This window comes from Nicotiana tabacum, chromosome 20 (assembly GCF_000715075.1).
Source record: "Nicotiana tabacum cultivar K326 chromosome 20, ASM71507v2, whole genome shotgun sequence".
NCBI classification, from domain to species: Eukaryota; Viridiplantae; Streptophyta; class Magnoliopsida; order Solanales; family Solanaceae; genus Nicotiana; species Nicotiana tabacum.
This window is the reverse complement of record NC_134099.1, coordinates 1,527,227-1,536,084: the sequence shown is the minus strand read 5'-3', so window position 1 is coordinate 1,536,084 and position 8,858 is coordinate 1,527,227.

Genomic DNA, 8,858 nt, shown 5'->3' with positions numbered 1-8,858 from the left:
GGGACTGAGTTCAAGTAATAATTCAAAATAGTAAGGAAATGGTAATAAAAATTCCCGAAGGGTTCAAATAGTTGGCACGAAGCCCAAATATAGCAATTAGCCCAAAGTATGATGATAGCAAATAAGTTTCAGTCAAATACGCGGTAAAAATCATCAATCGGGATGGACCAAGTACAATCCCCAATAGTAAACGACCTCGCGCTCATCATCAAGTGCGTGTCTAAACTCAATATAGCACTACGATGTGCAATCTAGGGTTTCAAACCCTCAGGACATCATTTACAATCATTACTCACCTCAAACCGGCTAAAACTCTAGCTCGCGACGCCTTTGCCCCTCGAATTGGCCTCCACGTGCATTGAATCTATCCAAAATTAGAACGAATACGTCACAATATGCTAAGGGAACATAGCCCAAGCGAAAACAATCAAAAAATACCAAAAATCCCGAAATTAGCAAAACTCGAGCCCCGGGCCCACTTCTCGAAACTCAGAAATTTTTACATCAACGGGTTCCTTATCTCCCCACAAGTTCATACATATCAAAAGTTCTCAAATCCGACCCCAAATGGTCCTCCAAATCACCAATTAGAATTTCACAATTCCAAGCCCTATTTCTTCCATTTTTAGCAATAATTCAATGATTTTCTAGGTGGATTTCACAATATAAACGAGTTTTAGGTCCGAAATTCTTACCTCCAATCGTTTTCCCTCTTATAGCACTCTTGAAGATTCTAGCAATTTCTTGGTAGTTCAACTATAGTAGTGGTTGTGCCTTCCACCAAATGCATATTTGTTTTCCTTTCTCGTTCCGCAATGAGTTTTGGAGCAGCTGGCCAAATCTTTTTGAAGCTATTTAGATGAATGAACAGCAGACCACTTAATTCCTTGACCTTTAATGAGGAATCAAACAAATAAGATCCTTGGGGAAACCATCTGAATTCCCATCTTCACTTTACTATAATGGAAAGAGCATCTTTATGTCCTTTTGTTGCTATACATAGCCATCATGACTTGTTTCACAATAGTGGGGTACCCACTAACTTTTATAAATATACTACTCTTGTGCACTTCTCAAAATGCAGCCCAAAATCTCACTTTAAGACTTTTAAGCTCTCACTTTAAGACTTTTAAGCTCTCCCTTTAAGACTTTTAAATTTTCACTTTAAGACTTTTAAACGTGGTTGTCCATTTACCACTATATTAATCAATATTCTGGACACTTTTCAGTCACCTATGCAAGGTCTAGTTTTAAAGTCTTTATTGCAGCTACTATAGACAATATAATGAAAGTCCTCAGTTCGCTTCCCATAATTAGCAATGAACTAATTTACAAGACCTTAATTAACAGCTCCCTAAACTGTGGCGTATAGATAATTTTTATCTCTTCAATTTGTCATCTAAAACTTTTTTTTTTCCTGAAGCGCCAAAAATCAAATTTGCCAATTCAAGCCTAAATCTTCTCTAAAACTCCAAAACTTATTCAGTTCGCGCTCCTAAGTCACAAATCACCTCCCGAAGCTAACCGAACCATCGAAACTCACATCCGAGCCTTCTAACACATAAGTCAACGTCCGGTTGACTTTCCAACTTAAGCCTTTCTAAAAGAGACTAAGTGTCTCATTTCTTACCAAATCCTCTCCGAACTCAAACTAATCAACCCGATCACATAAAACACGGATAACGAAGCATAAAGAAGCTGGAATAGGGGAAACATAGTGATAACTCATGAGATGACTGGCCAGGTCGTCACATCCTCCCCAACTTAAACAAATGTTCGTCCTCGAAAGAGTCAAGAAACATACCTGAAGCCTCAAACAGGTGAGGATATCTGCTCCACATCTCCCGCTCGGTCTCCCAGGTAGCCTCCTCCACGGGCTGACCTTTCCATTGCACTTTCACTGAAGTTATATCCTTTGATCTCAACTTTCGAACATGACGACCCAAAATAGCTTCTGGCTCCACATCATAGGTCAAATCATCATCCAACTGAACCGTGCTGAAATCCAAGACATAAGACGGATCCCCAATATACTTTCGAAGCATAAAAACATGAAATACCGGATGCACACTCGACAAGCTAGGCAGCAAAGCAAGCTCATAAGCCACCTCCTCAATCCTCCGAAGCACCTCAAAAGGCCCAATGAACCGAGGACTCAATTTCCCTTTCTTCCCAAATCTCATAACACCCTTCATGGGTGAAACCTTCAACAAAACCTTCTCGCCAACCATGTAGGACACATCTCGAACCTTCCTATCAGCAAAACTCTTTTGCCTCGACTGCGCTGTACGAAGCCTCTCTTGAATCACCTTCACCTTCTCCAAAGCATCCTGTACCAAATCAGTCCCCAATAGCCTAGCCTCACCGGGCTCGAACCAACCAACTAGAGATCTACACCGCCTCCCATACAAAGCCTCATATGGAGCCATCTGAATACTCAACTGGTAGTTGTTGTTATAAGCAAACTCTGCAAGCGGTAGAAACTCATCCCATGATCCTCTAAAATCAATGACACAAGCTTGCAACATGTCCTCCAATATCTGAATAGTGCGCTCGGACTGCCCGTCCGTCTGAGGATGAAAAGTTGTGCTCAACTCCACCTGAGTACCCAACTCTATTTGCACAGCTCTCCAAAACTGCGAAGTAAACTGAGTACCTCTATCTGCAATGATGGAAACTGGAACACCATGCAAACGAACAATCTCCCGGATATAAATCCCTGCCAACCGCTCTGAAGAGTAGTTAAATATTTTAATACCAAATGGCCTTCTACCGTACTTGTTTGTTTTCAAATTCATTATTTATTATGTATGTTAGTGTCACCATATATATAATAGACTAAGTTAAAATTAATCTTTCATTGCATATAGGTTGATTTTGAAGAAAAATATGTCTGTCATGCTACTAAAAACTTAGATCCGTTGAATAGTTTATGTAATAGTACACATATGGTATATAGAAGTTTTGACAATAACGTCATACATGCAGAACTTATGATACTGGTCAATATGCTTCTAAGTATAAATTTATCTCCGAATTCAATTTTCGTCTTCCGAAACTAAAGAATATCCTTTTAAATTTGTGCGAAAATAAGTTTCAGTTTGTTTATATTTTGTAGTTGTAATAAATAAAGCACAAGGACAAACATCCTAAATATTGAACTATATTTACCACAATATATTTTCTTACACGAATAACTATATGTTGTGCTTTCAAGAGAGAGATCAATATCAACAACAAGAGTTCTGGTTATGGCAGAGTAATCAAAGCATGAAGGAAATATATACAAAACAAACACCGTTTATAAAGAAGTATTTGGTAAGATATCATCGCATTAAATACATTTAAACTACAATACATAATTATCTACTTAATATGACTAAAAATGATCATTTATGTAAGTTCTGATGATATCCTTTCATTTTGAATTCACATATTATGGTAATGTAATAATATTTTTCGCCATTTAGATGATTGTTATAGTATGATATATAAAATTTCTCTCATTAATTAAATTTATTATTCCTTCATATAAATAAATATTTAAACTATCATGTGTCATTATTAACGTGCAACGCACGTTTATAGATACTAGTTTATATTAAAAGCACGAAGGCCCTTAGCGAAATATCGTTCGCCTTTTATACCCCTTTTGAAATATATTTTATATTGGATAAAATAGTAATTTTATTTTCCTAATATGTAGGAAAATTCATCAATTATTTTTCTAATATTAGAAATAGCTATTTTAATTATTTGCCTAATATTTAGGACTTTACTTTGAAAAATCATAATACTCATTTAATTATATATCTAATATTCAGGACTTTGACTTGAAAAATCATATTATTTCGTTCAATTCCTTTTCAAGGGTACTTCACTATCAACTCTATTTATAGGACTATATTTAGGACCACGAATATTATTTTTTGTTATAAAATTTTTGCTTTAGGAGTTCCTATTTTTCTTTTCTTCTTCAGTTTTAGTTCCTTTTCTAGGTTATGAGTACTTTTTTGGTTATAAAATTTTACGTTTAATAGTCCTTATTTTTCTTTTTTTTAGAACTTATTTTCTTTGTTTACGGGAACTATACACAATTTTATTAAACATAAATACTTTCCTTTATTAATTATATAGGAAAATACTTCTATTAAAAAGTTAGTATTTCACGGTCTTCATCATCATAGGTTAGCTTTCGCTATTGGATCTCAAGCTTTGTGAATTTTCAGTTTTTGTTTCTTTAGAAAATCTTTTTGTATTTATTCATGCTTGAATTTTTGGCGTTCTAATCGTGATGATTATTATGTAGGTTATGTTTAACTCTCGGTATATGATGAATAAGTATTTCTACTATATTAGCATGTATGACTCTTCTTCCAGTAGTTTTATTTGTAAGATTTGTATGTTAAGCTGAATAAAAGAAGTCTTTACATTCTTATACAAATTTTGTTGTAATTTGTTGATTCATTGATGGAAGGTCTGATTGGGTGGTGAGTCGAGTTTACTTCTGATTTAACGTTAGTTGTTTTTACTAATTATATTTATTTTACGTGCTTGACATATTGTACAGATTCATTGGTTACAAATAACTATCTTTTTTTTGTGTGTGTATGGTTAATATGACTCTTTTTTTTATTTCAAAAAAGGACTTCAAGTACCATTAGTACAAAAAAGGGTGATCATTAATAATTAAAATTGCTTCTTCCCTATATTTTTGGAGTCTTATTTTAGACAATAATTGTCCGCTATATTTTATCATACTTATTTCGTTAATTATTTTGTTTGTCATATATTAGGTAAGCTTTCTACCAAAGGCTATGCACAATATTTAGAATTACATGCAATAAAAATATTTAGACAATATTTATGACATTAACATTAAAAAAAAAAAGGAGTTGTTGCTTTGTCTACCATACACTAGAAAAGCTTTTGAAAGCCACCGCATGACTTACATAAGTCATTTGGTTTAATAAAACTATGAAAAGATTATGATTTGAACCCACTGAATCACTAAATAACATCTTGAATTATTTCTTTATTAGTTTATAATTCAAATATATTTGTTAATAATATTTATTAATTTTCTAAAAATATATGTGTGTGTATATTATATATATATATATATATATATATATATATATATATATATATATATATATATATACTAAAAAAACAAAAACCCTTAGCAAATTGTCATTTGTGTTTTTACCCTTAGACTTCCATTAGACAAAATCATAATTTTGCTAGATATCTATATCTATCTATATACTATATTAAAAGCATGAACACTTTTAGTAAAATATTGTTCATCTTTTCACCCTTTAAAACATATTTCACATCGAATAAAATTATAACTTCAATTATTTTTCTAATATTTAGAACTTTAAAATCTACTAAATTTTGGTTATTAAATCTTTTCTTATTGAATTAGATCCTAATATTTAGGAGTTTAAATCCAACGGAGATTTTACCTCAAATAGGAAAGGATCCTTGTTCTTTTGAACTAATACTATTTCATATTATTCTAGAACTCTAAAGAAATAATACACAAGGTTCTTTATAATAAAAATAATTTTATATAATACAAATAGAATATATAAACAGAAATATAATACGCAGAAGTTTTTCATGGACAGGAGAAGGCAATGTGTCAAAAAAGGCTCTATTGGCATGGGATAAAGTCTGTCTCCCCAAATCAGCAGAGGGATTTAATATCATGAACATAACTATCCGGAACAAAGCTGCCATATGTAAACAGTACTGGAACCTTTGCAAAGAAAAGAAGAAGTTCTGGATACAATAGATGCATACCTACTACATCAAAGATAGGAACATATGGGAAGTCCAACTGAAGCAAACATCATGGATGGTGAGCAAGATCATGAAAGCAAAGAAGACATTTATGGATGCAGGATTCAGCTATGATGATATCACAAGGATGAACAAATGTTTGGTTAAACACATATATCACAGACTGCGAGAAAGATTTGACAAAGTAAGCTGGAGAAGAGTTGTTTGTCATAATACAGGATGCCCCAGCTGGATTTTTGTATTAACTATGACAACACATGGCAAACTGTACACAAGAGACAGACTACAGAGATGGGGAATACAAGTTGATCAAGAATGTGTCTTATGCAAATGAGCTAGTGAAACCATTCATCATCTCTTTTTCGAATGTCCATGTGCAAATGCATTGTAGAGTAAACTGTTAGTATGACAAGGGATCAAAAGACCAGTGTATGGATGAGAGGAGGAACTAAGATGGGCTGAGAAGTGGACTAAGAGAAAAAATGCAGCAACCGAATTATATAAAATGGCATTAGTAGCAATTGTGTATTATGTGTGGCAAGAAAGAAATGTTCGAATTTTCCTAGCCAAGGCAAGAGGATGGGAGATAATATGCAAGCTGATAATACAGGAGATTCACTGTCGAAGTAATAAGTATACAGAGAAAATCCTACATAGTTTAGACAGGTATCCAATGTAATAGATAGGAAATGTGTAAATAATAGAAAGGTGATAAGGGGGTGAAGCATAGGAAAGTAGGAAAATATGTAAGGGTTTTTGATCTACTTGTAAATATTTCCCTGGTAAATGAAAGTTTTAATTACCAAAAAAAAAAATATACCAAAAAAATAAAATATAATACGCAAATGGTTTCATTTATATATACACAAGAACTTCATTTTCGTAGCTATATATATAAATCTGGTAATTAAGCATAAAACTTATATGCTTTATAATATTACGGCACATATTATATTTATGACACATGTCTTTATTTTTTATTATTACTAAATTATAGTTAATTAATACATAATTTTACTTGAGTTTATCATTTATTTATAATAAATTAGTATAGTTTAGTCTTTGTATATTGAATGGTTTTTTTTTTTCCAATATATTGACCATGATTGAGGACTTTTATGTGGCCGTTTCCCCCTATTGAGTTGGTTATATAGAATCAATATTCTTTATTTTCAGAACTCATATTTTACTTTTATAACTCAAAGTAATTTTAAATAAAATATTTATATAATTTTTAAAAAGCTTTTACTCATTTAGACAAGATACACGCGCAACGAGCGTACCATTGATTAGTATTATTATAAAAGCTCGAATAATTTAGTCTAAATATTGAACGACTAAAATATCCCCGAAATATTAATCGACTTTTATGACCTTAAATATTTGTATAAATTAAGGATATAATTGTAAATTAATTAAGGGTGGATTTCTTTTCAATTTAAATTATACATACGCCAAACCTAGAAAGTCGATTTTGGGTCAAATTCGTTTTCGGACTCTATCGTTTTGGACCCTACTCCTCACCGGCCACCGCCTACTTCTTCTAAAATGTCTATCTATCTATTTATCTATCTTCTATATCATATTATATTATAAGCATGAACACTTTTAGGTGAAGTTAGTTTACTAAAATGTCTTTCAAAAGCTGAATGGCCAAATTACCCTCTAACTAATATTAAAACCACCTCCCATTAAATGATATTTTGCAATTCATGAAAGTAACAATTTCAGTATTGAGTGTTGTCATACATATAAGAGAAATTGATGTCTCTTTATATGCTTTATTTCAAATAATTACAACTAATTATTCACAAAAGAATATTAACAGTAGTTGCCCTTTACGTTATTTGATTGTATGTTTAGTTCTTTTGTTTAAAGTGTCAACTTTAGAACTTTGGGGGTTAAAATATTTTCCAGCAGAAACGTACACTTTTTCTTTACTTTTGTAAATTTTGTAATTAGTTTCTATAATATTTATATGATTGTTTCAAAAAATTTATAGTCAATAATTCATATGGAGTATACGCATAATGCGCGTGTCCAAATACTAGTTATTATAAAAGCACGAATATAAGAACACTAAATATTGAACAACGAAAATATCCACAAAATATTATTTGACTTTTATGCCCTTTGAAAGCTAAATTAATTTTATAAGAAATTATCCCTAAAGGATGAAATCATAATATTAGTGATTGTGTAATACTAATTTCACTTGGACTATAACATTGAATAAAGAATCTGCATGTCATAATTCTGATTTATTAGAAGAAATCGCACGAGAAGAGATATCAACATAATTGGTTAAAATTATGTCCCACAAAGCACTTAAAGTGACACAAAATTAAATGAACATACATCAAGATATTGTTCACAAAGAAATAGTAGGCAAGATATGATAAAGTTGCACATCTCTATGTGGTTCAATCGGTGTTGAATCGATCATTTTAAATTCAAGTACTATATACTACAATAATATTGATTTTTACTACTTAAAAAATTGTTGAACTTATCCATGTAAATTACTTTACAATGGTTCTTTCTACTTGTATATAATTTTTTAATTTATTGCTCATATAATTGTTTGGTTGAGGATGCACGTATATAGAATTTTTTAATATATTTAATTTATATTATATTATGATATATGTGTCCTCTATAACAAAATTTTATTATAACAGCTAAAAAATTTCGGAACAAACGAGATTGTTATAGAGAAATTTGACTGTATTTATAAAATTTCATGTTTCTCAATAACCAATTCTCCGGTCCTTGATATTTCAAATTTTCTCTGTCCACCTCCTAAATTTGCTCAGGATTAATTTCTTATACGGCTGCTGAACATTATCTACTGTACTAGTAAAATTATTTAATTTTTTTTTTTATCATATCAAAGTAATTGTGCTTTACCCGACGTACGGAAACAGATATTTTTCGTCATACCAAAGTAAATGAATTTTTACCACTATAACAATAATATCACAAAATTTTACCTATTATAATAATAAAGTCACAAAATAATTTTATGATTTACTATTATAGTAGCT